This window comes from Mobula hypostoma, chromosome 13 (assembly GCF_963921235.1).
Source record: "Mobula hypostoma chromosome 13, sMobHyp1.1, whole genome shotgun sequence".
Taxonomy (NCBI): domain Eukaryota; kingdom Metazoa; phylum Chordata; class Chondrichthyes; order Myliobatiformes; family Myliobatidae; genus Mobula; species Mobula hypostoma.
In genome coordinates this window covers 62016198-62029646 of record NC_086109.1, presented here as the reverse complement: position 1 = coordinate 62029646, position 13449 = coordinate 62016198, and the positions used below count along the sequence as shown (strand labels likewise).

General features: G+C 39.5%; 1 protein-coding gene across 3 annotated transcripts in view; it reads left to right on the top strand.

Annotated features, from left to right (window-relative positions):
- Positions 1 to 13449, top strand: part of asb7 (ankyrin repeat and SOCS box containing 7) — a 74231-nt gene that overhangs the window by 3293 nt on the left and 57489 nt on the right. The window lies entirely within an intron of this gene.

Genomic DNA, 13449 nt, shown 5'->3' with positions numbered 1-13449 from the left:
AGAGCAACACACAAAATGCGGAAGGAATTCAGCAGGTCAGGCAGCATCTATGGAAATCGAAGTTCAAAGTAAAATTAATTATCAGAGTACGTGCATGTCACTATATACAACTCAGATTCTTTTTCTGTAGGCATACTTAGCAAATCTATAGAACAGTAACTGTAAACAGGATCTGTATACTGTAAAGAAATGCAGATAATAAATAAATAGCAATAAATAATAAGCATTAAAGAGCCCTTAAATGAGTGTAGTTGTCCCCTTTTGTTCAAGAGCCTGATGGTTGAGGGATAGTAAATGTTTTTGAACCTGGTGATGCGAATCCTGAGGTTCTTGTACCTTCTACCTGATGGGTGCAGTGAGAAGAGAACATTGTCTGGGTGGTGAGAATTTTTGGATGCTGCTTTTCTACGGCAACATTTCATATAGATGTGCTCAATGGTTGGGAGGGTTTTACCCATGATGTACTGGGCCAAATCCACTACATTTTGTGGGATTTTCCACTCAAAGATATTGGTGTTCCCATACCTGGCTGTAATGCAGGCAGTCAGTACACTTTCTACCACACATCTGTAGAACTTTGCCAAGGTTTTTGATGACATGCCTAATCTCCGCCAACTCCTGAGGAAGTAGAGGTGCAGTTGTGCTTTCTTCGCAATTATATTTGTATGATGGACAGGTTCTCCAGGATAGTGGCACTCAGGAACTTAAAGTTACTGACCCTCTCCTGAAGTCTACAATCAGTTCCTTGGTCTTACTGACATTGAGTGAGAGAGCGTTATTACACCTTAGCCGAATTTTCAATCTCACTCCTGTGTTATGACCTTTGGTACACCTATGAAATGAATCAACAGTTGATGTTTTGGTCTGTGACACTTCTTCAGGACTGAAATGAAAGGGGTAAGACACCAGAATAAAAAGCTGAGGGGAGGGGAAGGAGACTAGCTTGGTGATGGGTGAAGCCAAGTAGGTGGGGAAGCTGAAGGGCTGGAGAAGAAGGAATCCGAAAGGAGAGGAAAGTGGACCATAGGAGAAAGGGAAGGAGGAAGGGACCCAGGGGAAAGTTTTAGGCAGGTGAGAAGAGGCAAAAGGCCAGAGTGGGGAATAGAAAAAGAGGGGAGGGGGAAGGGGGGAAAATTACCGGAAGGAGAAATTAATATTCATGCCATCAGGTTGGAAGCTACCCAGCTGGAATATAAGGAAGGTGTTGCTCCTTCACCCTGAGGATGGCCTCATTTTGGCACATGGACCGACATGTCAAAATGGGAATTGGAATTAAAATGTTTGGCCACCAGGAAGTTCCAAGTTTGGAAAATGGAGCCAAGGCACTCAATGAAGTAGTCCCCCAATATACGACAGTTTCTGCAATGTAAAAGAGGCTGCATTGGGAGTACGGAAACCAAGAAATTTGCAGGTGAAGTGTTGCTTCACCTGTAAGGACTGTTTGGGGCTCTGAATGGAAGTGAGGGAGGAGGTGAATGGGCACTTAAGCTGCTTGCAGGGATGAATGCCGGAAGGGACAAATGGACAAGGGATTTGTGGAGGGAGTGATCCCTGTGGAAAGTGGAGGGTGGGTGGGGGAGGCATAGATATGTTTAATGGTAGGATCCCTTTGGAGATGGTGGAAGTTGTGATGGATGATGTATTGAATCTTAACTGCCATTTTGGAGAGAAGAGCAGTGATCATAATGCTAACATCTGGATCTCACCTTGTATTAGCATCCAGCTGTAAAGAGAACAATTAATCACATGTTATAGAATCTGTATACACAACATGCTTTGCTGCATTTATCAATCCTCTCCCATTCATTAATATTTCATAAAAATGTAATCTGGCTGGAGTTAGATTTTCCCTTTCTTATAGATTCTAATCCCTATAATTTAAATTATGTAACACATTTAGCTTGTTTTGCATCCAAATATTATTTGTTTCTTTTCTGGAAAAATAAGAATTTTTGGGGTTTGAATCAATCTGGAAATTTGCCAGTCACTTTCAGGTGTGAATCGCTCTTGCACACCAGTATGGAAATTATTTTAGCTTTTCAGGCTTTTTTTCAGTACATTCTTGAAGGAAACTACCAGACTGGGATGCATGGCAGGTAATTGAATTACTGTGGATTCCAGTTAATTGGGACACATTGGGAACAGAACATTTTTAGCATCTGCCTCAATTAGCCAAAGTTTCATGGTACTATTTTAAAAACAAATGAAAAAGACAAATTGCCATTTAACTGAGTAAATTAGAACAAGGCTACAGTACTATAAGACTGTGCATTACTTTCTAAAACCTACCGACGGAAGAATTCAGTTAGTGTAGACTGTCATGTTCTTTTGATTTCTGTAAATGAACAATCAGTGCAAACACCTAGTGCAGATAATGGACTGCCTTCACACAATGTTTTCGATTGCATCCTCCAAATCTTCATTTCAGTTGTAACAGTTAAGATTATTGTTACCTTCAAATTCTTCATAGTTCCTAACTTATGCCATTTTCACTCCTGGCTGATTTTGGCATCTGAAAGAGTGAATGCTTGAAACTGCAGTGAGCAAAACAATTCTGAATTATTTTACTGTTTATTACTCGCCAACCTTCAGTGACAAAAATGACTGCTTTTTGATCACAAACATGCAAATAATACTATTTTAAAAACTGCTCATTCTGAGCATGGTGTAGTGTCTAACGGCCACGCAATGTGCACATGACTGATGCTAGTTGGAAAATGTTCAGCAGCAGTCTCCTGTCACAATTAAGCAGTGTAGTGTCTCAAATGAAGGGACTCCAGGCTATTTTCTCAATTTGTTTTTGTTCTTTAAGAGTTGTCCCAAATAAGTAGCTGTCTAGATTAACTGGCTCAATTAACCGAAATCCACTCTATTTACAAAAAAAAACAATGCTCAAGGAACTCAGTGGGTCAGGCAGAATTTGTGGAGACATAGTTATGTGCCACTGTTTCAGGTTGCATCATGACAGATCTACTTTAAATAGTTGATCGGTCCTGATACAGGATCTTAGCCCAAAACATTGACTTGTACTTCTGGCTTCCACAGGTGCTGTTTGACCTTATGGTGGCTTTCAGTTTTATTTTTGTTCCAGATTTCAGAATTTGCAGTTTCTTCTGACTTCATTGAATTACTCGCCATCACCAGCTGCTCTGCCCTTATTCCAATAGGACTTTGGCCAGGGACCAAGGCACAATTGAATTTTCAGCAGTATGCTAACAGCCAAAGTTGTTGCCTACACTCCTGCTCTCAATCTAATGCACACTTCAGTAAGAATTTAAAATTACCTTCCAAATGAATTATTAGATAGGTGAGGGAGAACTGCTGGGAGCTGTGGGAGATACTTTACTCCCTGTTGTGTAGATGGCTTGTTTTCCTTTACCAGGAGGTTAATCGCATTTATTGTGGTATAACAGCTTGTTTCCTCTCATAACTTGCACCGTTTCTCCTGTAGCCCAGTTGGCATGTCTGTTGTGGGAAGCTGTAGGTATATCTTACCTTTGCAGAAAACTCCCCGGTAGAATGCATATGCATAATGAACAAAGAATGCTTAATCTGTGTTCATTTGGTTCCTTAGTCATAAATCTTTCTAGTCCATAGGTTACATCTTTTGAGGAAATTCTGAGTCTGTTCTCATGAGGGAAGACTAAGGGCCATGCTGGAGCATTCATAACTAGAATCATCATGCCCTTTCAAAATATTCAAAGATTCAAGGTACATTTATTATCAAAGAATGTGTAAATTATACACTTTGAGATTTGTTTGCTTGCAGGCAGCCATAAAGCAAGAGACCCAAAGAACCCAATTTACTAAAAAGAAAGACCAAAATCACTGCAAAGAAAGAGAAAAATAACACAATTGTTCAACCAGTAGAATATTCATATCTCTTCCACTGTATTGAGTGTTTTCCTTTTGTCTGTCCTAACTCTACCATGTACTCCTGCAAGGCAATTTTCCCAGAGTATCTCCTTGCTCTCTTGACAATTGACAGCTATATTCAGTTTTTGCTATCAAATATTTTTATAGTTAGTATCTTGTTTTGTTTTCTGTGTAATTATTCAATTTTGCTTCACTTAGATTAAATCTAAGTGTCTGACATTGTAAACAACATTTTGGTCAGTTTTTTTTTGTCCCTTGAAGATGAGTTAACTTGGAAATTGGGTGCAGTTTGACTACATGTCACCTGGTAAACACTGTTAGAACAAAGTGGGGTTTGAGGATTGGTCTCAGGACCTTGAATCAAAATTACTATCCTAATCCTAACTGCTGGATGTTGCTCCTAGGAAGCAGTTCACACAAAAGCAAAGCTATTGTAGGCACTGAAAACCAGAATTAAAAACAAAATATGCTGGAAACATTCTGGTCAAACAGTATTTTCTGTTTTTCATTCTCACTAAATACTAGGTGAGGTATGTTTTGAGTTTGAGTGTATTGCATGGCTGTAAAGCATATGATCTAGTGTTGATTAAAATGCATTAGGAAGAGCCAGTGCTTTCGTTTTGATGAAACTTGGTGTTATTGAACATCATCAAGCAATAAACCCTTCATTAATTGTAACTTCCTGCAATGATTCTTTATACTTTCCATTTCAAGCTGTTTATAAATGTCATAGAAAAGGGAAGAGTTGGAATTTTTTTTCATTGCAGAAAAATTCCAATCAGTCCCTTACAGAATTACCCCCTTGATATTGGAACTTCAGTTTTTAAGTTAATTTGTTGAATATACACTTCTGTATTTAGTCTGTTTCTCTGATTGTGGACATAATCATAGTTCCAACTCCCTATTCATGCACACCTATAAATACAGACCTAGTCCTTATAAACCCCTTTAATTTAGGTGAATAATATGCATAATGATCACTTAAGTGTTTTAATTCTGGACAACACAGCCATGTCTATTGATTTAAAAAAAAGTTTCCAGCAACAGCCAGGAGTGCAGATCTAAAACTTGTATCATACAAATTTCATTATGTGATAGTTTGCCAGTATTGCCAAATGGCACTTTCTGCACTATCATAGTGTGAAATTTTATTCAATAATCTGTCAGATATACCACTGTGTCAAATACTTGCTCTGAAATCAAAGAAAACTTTGTGTAAGCTAATTTTGCTAGATTTGTAACCATCAAATCTACAAATTTGCTTACTGTGACCTGTGTGCCCAAAACTTTGTTTTGATCTGCTCTTCCTCAAAATTTATAATGTTTGCATGCACTGCCTGTTGTTAAATTAAAACATAGTATATAGGCCTATAATTTGACAGTTCAACCTTGGTCTCTTGTAATGTTCGTAGCTTTCCAATAATTCATTCTGTAACTTCCACAGAGTCCCAGAAAACCTATGCTCTCTAGATCCAATACTGCTGGTTCTCATTTGGTCCAATAGGATGGTATGTTTTAGCTGACATTGTGCTCAGGAGTGATGATCTGTTCCAGGCCAAATCTTTTTCGATCAGAGCTTTATCGGAAGTAGTGAGTCAATAGAAGAAAACGGTATCTTTTTTAAGTCTATTCTTTTTATTGACTTGGAGAGTTTTAATTTATTTGCTAATGCATTTAAAAATCAGAATTTTGAGTTGATAGAGGAATAAACCAGCATTCCTTCTGCCTCTCCACTCCCCAAAACAGTGATTAGATTTTGTAATTATAGAGCCATAGAGGGCATTTGAGAGATTTGTGGTTTGTTTAAGGTGTGTATTTATTTGGGATAATACATTTCTAGATTTCTCTTTATAACATTGTTTCACAGATTGAACTGCTAGGCAACTTAAAACTGGCTTTTGCATTGTGTTCAATGGTGGCAAGGCTGCATATGTTGCTCCTTTTGTGGTCTCCTTCACTTGGTGTTACTTGGCCTTTGAATGACTATTTTCTTTATCATCAGTGGTATAGATAGAGAATTCCATGATATTAAACTATTGATCCACAAAACTACCTCCAGCCCAAAACTAACTTGGTCTCTGCATTCAAATTCTGTTCCATGTATTGCTATTTTCTGATGCCCCACTGGGCAGCTTCATATTAAATTGCATAGCCCTAGGTTCCTGAAATCCCTTCCCATAACCTTCTGCCTGTTTACCTACCTTTTTAGTTGATCCTTAATCCTACCTCTTTTTGTCAATGTTTTGATGTCTTTGATCCTGCGAAGTATGTTATATTTACTCCAAGGATGACACCTTACAATAATTTGCGCTTTCTGCAGCAATACAGCTGTCTCTTAGTTGTTATTTTATTGTGCTCTTGAATTGTTCAGTGTAGGTGATGGACAGTTTCTCAGTAGTCAGAGAGTGAGGTAGTACCTCCAGGTATATCTAGTTTGTCCTGCTATGATGCTGCAGTGTTGATTTGACTGCTTCAATTTAGCTGTGTAACTGATTTGATAAGAAATGTGTGACTGAAAATCATGCATTTGAAGACCAGGGTAGTGACTTGCATTTGGAGATTTCCCATTGTGGGGAGCTAAAATATCTGGTATTTAATGAGCAATTATGTAAATAGACTAATCTAAAACATTAGAAATGCATTTTATGCTGAGTATTATGTCACTCCTGCATGTTAATTTGATATAGTCACTAACTCTAACCTATGTAATATGGTATTTCTCCAAAGAAAAGTATAGAAGAACAGAGAAATAAGAGCAAGAATCAGCCATTTTGTTCCTTATGCCTTCCCTGCCATTCAAAATAATCATGGCTGACTATATATCTCATTGCTGTTTCTCTGCACTAACTCGACACTCAATGGCCACTTTATTAAGTACACCTTAATGCAAATATCTCATCAGCCAATTATGTGGCAGCAACTCGATGGATAAAAGCATGCAGAAATGATCAAGAGGTTGGAGCGCCATGGTAGTGTAGCGGTTAGCATGGTGCAGCTCAGGGAGTCGGAGCTCAAACCCAATGTCCTCTCTAAGGACTCTCTACTGCAGTCCAAAGACTTACTGGGTATGTTAATTGGTCATTGTAAATTGTCCCGTGATCAGGTTAGGGTTAAATCAGAGTTTTCGGGGTTGCTGGACAGTGTGCCTTGAAGGGCCAGAGGCCTATTCCTTGCTATATCTCTAAATAAATAAATAGATGTTCAATTGTTGTTCAGATCAAGCATCAGAATGGGAAGGAAAAGGGACTTTGACTATGGAATGATTGTTAATACCAGTTTGAGTATCTCAGAACTGCTGATCTCCTGGGATTTTCACGCACAATATTCTCTGGAGTTTACAGAGAATGGTGCAAATAGCAAAAAACAGTCCAGTGAACATCAGTACTTGTTAATGAGAGAGGGCAGAGAATTGCCAGACTTGTTCAAGCTGATAGGAAGGTGACGGTAACTTAAATTGTTGAGTTATAACAGTGGTGTGGCCATATGTGCCATTGGTGTGTCCAGAGAAACTCTGAAAACACATGTCGAACCTTGAAGTGGATTGGTTACAGCAGCAGAAGACTGCACTGGGTTCGGTTGCTGTATCTAATAAAGTGGCCACTGAGTGTATATCCTTAACTACCATAAAATCTGTCAAGTTATCAATGCCTGTCTTGAGAAGTGACTTCCAAAATTTATTTCCTCTATATAAAGAAATTTCTTCTCATCTCTGTCCTGAATGGCTGGTTCCTTATATTTAAACTGTGATCACTGATTCCAGTATTCCCAGCCAGGGAAAGCATAAATTCTGTATCTGTTTTGTCAAGCCCCTTAAGAATTTTGCATTTCAGTGAGATTGTCTTATTTCATTAAACTGTGGATACAGGCCTGTCTGCTTAATCTCCCCCATACCACAAGTCTACTCTCCCAGCTATCAGAGATTCAAAGTGCAATTTTATTATCAAAGAATGTATAAATTATAGACCTTGAAATCTGTCTGCTTACAGGCAGCCACAAAGCAAGAAACACGAATAACCCAATTTTAAAAAAGAAAGACCAAAAACCATTGTGCAGAGAGAGAGAAAGAGAACCAAAAACAGATCATGCAAACAGTAGAAGCAAGTCAACAGCATTCCAGACCAGACTGAGTCCCAGGTCCTCTCCCAGAGCAGCTGGAGTAAGCCCATGCCTTGTTCCCATTTCATCACACCAGTGCGGCAAAAACGCAGAGCAACTGGATCACTTCACAGCTTCTGAGAAAGGAATGAACATTTTCAGGAGAGCGAGCAAAATCAGCCCAACCCTTACCTCTATTATTGACACTCTGGCTTCTAGACTGACATTTAAATTGTCCAAGCACCAGGTAGTGCCTCGCTCTAGGACCTGGACCCTAGTGCTATGATGCGTTTGGGCTGCCAAGCCCAAAGCCATTCTCGATCTCACCAAATTGGCTCAGCATTTGGAGCGATTCAACCTTGCACCCGGGATAGGTGGACAGGCATTGAAATCCTTCCTCATTGATGACTCTCCAAACCGCTCAATCCATCTCCAGCAGTGATGCGAACTCCGTCTGTGACCCCAGCTCAAACACATTGTGCCTTGTAATGGCCCAGCACGTCTCATCCCCCGAACCAACCTTGCCCCCGCCTGCCTCCTCACTGGCTGCGGCGATAGTCCACCGCAATACTTCAAAAAAGATGTTATAACTGATGTTTTTAATTGAATCTCTTGCCTTGCAATCTAAAACCTTTGCTATTTTCTTAATACAATTGGAGCAAGACTTTTGTTCTGTTATCAGCTGTTCTTAATATAAAGGCCAGTGTTCTACTTTTCTTTCTAAACTTTTTAAGCGATTTGTTACCAATTCCCTAGTTGGGATAAAGCCTTTGAAAGGCTTCAAAGTATTGTGAAATTGTCAGAATCAGGTTTATCATCTCTGACATGTTATGAAATTGGTTGTTTTGAGGCAGCAGTACAGTGCGGGGCATAAAATTACTATGAGTCACAAATAAATAGTGTAAGAGGAATAATGAGGTAACGTTTACAGACTGTTCAGAAATCTAATGGCAGAGGCAAAGAAATTGTCCCTAAAACATTAAGCATTGCTCTCCAGGCTCTTGTATCTTCTTGCTAATGGTTGTGACGAGAATAGGCCATGGCCTGGATTGTGAGTGACCCTAATGATGGGCATAGCCACCTTGAGGTACTTCCTCTTGAAGTTGTCTTCTGGTGGGGTGGATTGTGCCTGCGATGGAGTTGGCTGAGTCTACGACGCTTGATCGTGTGCATTGAAGCCTCCATATCAGGCAGTGAGTGATGCAACCAGTCAGAATGCCTGCCACTGTATATCTGTAGAAATTTGCAAGAGTCTTTGATATACCAAATCTTCTCAATCCTCAGTGAAGAAGAGTTGCTAGCATGAATGAGAACTATTTCACACCTGACCCTTCACTGCATTAGGACTTGGAAAAATGAGCACGATGGTATTGTTCATACCTATGTCATCACGGAAAACACCAGTGCTTCAATGGAGCACTTTGGAGCACATTTCAATGCAGAGATGAGCTCGAGCTTCGGGAGCTTGCTGCATCTGCTGTGAGCTGAGGCTGTGCAGCACTAAAGCATAAAAAAGAAATGTTAGTAGGCAATTATTATTTATGTTGTAAGGCACAAAAAAATGGTCCTTGATGGAATGAACATAAGAGATGAGTGAGGTGCCAGACATAGTGCCTGCATGTTGAGTTATATTTCAACAATATTTGTTTTTGACTGAGAAGTAGCAAGTTACATTTGTGGCAATCAATGTACTGTGTCAGGCAAACAGTTTCTATTTTAATCTGTAGGACATGGATGGCATTGGCAAATGTGACAGCAGGCGTATATGAAAGACTTTGTGACAAAGGTCTCGCCTGATGCTGCATAGTCTTTCTACCATCTCTAAAGTGCATGTCGAGTATGTATTGGAATATCTTTCAGTTGTAACCATTTACGCTGATGTATGAAAGATAAAGCAGCCCTTTGGATTGGTACTTCATGTCAGCATGAACATGGTCTCTTCTTCCCACTGCTGCACCGTGGATGCACTTATCTACAAAATACAGAACAAAACTTGCTAATATCCCTGCAGCTTCTGGCAACAATTAAAACACCGCAGACTACAAATTGACCTTTGTCACATTATCCTGAGCTGAAATTGTGTTTTCACTTCTCTGAAAACTCAATCGTGTGTTCATCTGAATTGCAGGAATATCTATGTTCAGCCATTGCAGTAGCCTTCTTCAGGGCAGATGATCACTAATTACTGACCTGTCATTAATGTCCACATCTAATGAAAGAATAAAATCAAAGGAACATGCATTCCACCATCTGCCACAGTTTCCATTATGCTCTCCTTCCTGTTAGTTTTCCCTCTGATCAATCTGGCAAGCACTTAACCATAATTGAAAACAGAGCCTATCAGCCATTATTGAACATCAGATCTCCATATAAATGCCAAAAGCTTCAGTTATAAACTCTTCACTCTTTGCTGTGTTCCTAGTTCCTGACTTCTGAATTTTGCCATTGTTTCTTTACAATTTCTTTACAATATTCTCCCTATGGCTGTAGCCAGACTGGATAGAAGGATGCTTATTCAGCGAAGAAAGCAGCAGATTGATTTGAAGGATGATCCTGAGGTGCCCTGACCTCAAGCCATATAGTATTGTAACAAGTAATGGTGCTCTGAAGTAACTAGCTAATGAGCAGTGGTAAAGACATAGCTGTCAGTTGTGTTCTAGTGCATCTTCCTTGGATGTTTGCTCTAGCAACCCTAATTGAAGATTATTTTGCTGGAATACCATGTTGCTTGTTTTGAAAACTGGTATCCGGCACTGCAGTCGTGTCTCAATGACCTGAGCTTGCAGGGCACTGGTCTGTGTTACAACTTTAGTACTCTGATGTTGACTGGGTTTTGTTTATGCACAGTGGAAGCTGAGACATTTGCTGTGCAATGGTTGCATCTGCTAGGGTTGAAATACAGTTGGCTGCCATTTCCATGCTGAAAAGAAGCTCCAGGCAGTCAGCAACCTTCTGTAGAAAGATGGACCTTGACTTTCACCTTACACTTTGACTTTTCACCAAAATGGCTTTTTTGTCACATCTACATTGAAACAGGGAGGGAAATGCATTGCTTTGAGTCAGTAATCAACATAGTCTGAGATGTGCCTCAGACAGCTCACAAGTGTAATCATGCCTTCGGCGCCAGTATCACATGTATAAAATTTACTAACCCTAATCTGTGCGCCTTTGGAATATGGGAGGAAGCCAGAGCACATGGGCATAGGCAGAACGTACAAACTCTTTACAGCCAGTGGCAGGAATTGAACCCCAATCTTCAGCTGACACTGTAAAGCATTACACTAACCACTCCGCAGACTTGGCAATATCCTGCAGTGTGGGGAGAGGGCTACTCCTTCCTGCATGTATACCAATACCAAGCATATCTGGTGACTTGCCATTTGGAGCTTTGTCATCCACACTATCTTCAACACAATATAGTGACAGATTTGAGATGTTTATGGACACATACCAGAAGGCCACCTGTGTCATTGATTTCTTGTGATGGGATGAATGTGGTTTATCAGGTTATCTTCTAATTGATGTTGGTGTAATTCGCTTTGATTTCTAACCAAAAATACAGTGCTGCATAGTGAAATCCTGTGGCTAAATAGTGGGAAGAAGAAACAAATATTATCAGTAATCAGAGAATACAAAAAGGAGTCACACAGTCCAACATTGTACTTAAACTAATAACTATTTAGGCCAATCTCACTTTTCCTCAGTTCTTGCTCCGTAACCCTGCAGTTTTTTTTTGAGTATATTAAGCCTTTAACCAGGCGATTACAGGTGTCAGGCTCCAATCATCCTTTCGGGTGTATGTTTCAAACATTCAGCACTTTTTGAGTGAAAATGTATTTCTTCACTCCCTGTGAGTTTCTAATTAACTTAAACTAATGTCTCCTTGTTATTAAGCACATAAAGGTAGTGAGTCCTACCTGTTTCCCCTGTCCAGGCTGCTCCATTTTTGTACCAATGTACCAAAACTAAGGCTCTCGTACCTCATTTGTTCCAAAGCAAGTATCAGTTTAGCCAGTATCTTTTCAATTGCTAAATATCTGCAGTCCTGATGACACCTTTAAATCTCCTTGGCACTTTCTCTGGTGAAGTAACATTAGTTCCAGTCACTTCATTGCAGATAGGTTTTTAGTTCTAACTGTGATCTCATCAGCATTCCAGTTTTAACTCCCTTGTATAATGTCTTCTTGAAAGCAAGTTACCCATATGCTTTAATGAACACCTTCCTGAACCAACTACCTTTGATGGTTGGAGATTCACTTTTCCTCTTCTCCGTAACCAACCGTTTATGACACCTTTGCATTGTTTGACTTCGAATGCATGATTTCACTATTTTCTGGATTGAATTTATTTCCTACTCATGTAGTCGCTTAACCAGTCTATTAACATGGCCTAGGAGATGAAACACTGCAGCTGGTGGAACAACTTCTGGATAAAGTCACTGGGTCAAGCAGCATCTGAAGGCAAAAAGGTAGTAGGTGTTTTAGGTTGCGATCCTGTGTCAGGATTGGCAAAGCAGAGGGGAGAGGGAAGGGTAAAGCAAGGACTGGCAGAAGACAGATGGAATCAGCAAGGAGGGAGATGATCTGTCCATCATCTATGGCTTCATCCTGCGTTATTATCTACATAGGTTATCAAATGCACTGCCCTTTTGGCTCATCTTGCTACTCAAAATTCAAAGTCAGACAAAACGTCTCCTTAACAAATCCACATTTGATTGATTAAACTTGGATCCCCTCTTTCAATAAATTCCCTCTAACCAGTAATTATTCAATGTCTTTCTTCCTTTAATAATGCTGCACAATCTTCCTATTCTCTGTCAACATACCTGTAGTCAGAGGATAGCAATACAATTGTTGGAATCTATTTCTTCCCTTCTGGAATGAACCACTGTTCTGATCCAGGACTGCAGTTTTATCCATTCCTGTGCGTCTCATCTGAATTCCGGTGTCTGTTGCTTGCTCTCCTTGTCAAAGCAGTAAATTATACATTCAGAAGAGGATCTTCACTTACTGTTTTACTCTTTTCCATTTTGTTTTTATGAAACATGGTTTTAAAAAGAATGGATTTCATTTATCTGAAGATATCTATGCATCTCTGGTTTGCTGATATCCTGTGTAATTTAACCCTGCAAATTTAGTGGAATCAGGCCTTTGTTTTCTTTTGGTACTTTATTATACATCTGGTCTTGCCTTGAATGTGACACCTAGCTGTGTCTAAATTTGGGAGCCTCTTCTCTACTCCCATCCCACCTTTGTTGGTGAGAACAAACTTTATTGCACTTACAGTGATATGGTCTTTGATTGAAATAACTTTTATTTCAGTTTAGTTTTGCTAAATTATGTCTCAGCTTAGTAAAAGTGAATCCTTGCTTTTGTTCTATTATTTTGGTCCTTTTCCAAAACTGTACAAAATTGATCAAAATTTTGATCTCTGCTTTCACTGGTGGTCTTTCACTGCTAATTTTTTGATTTGCCTGCG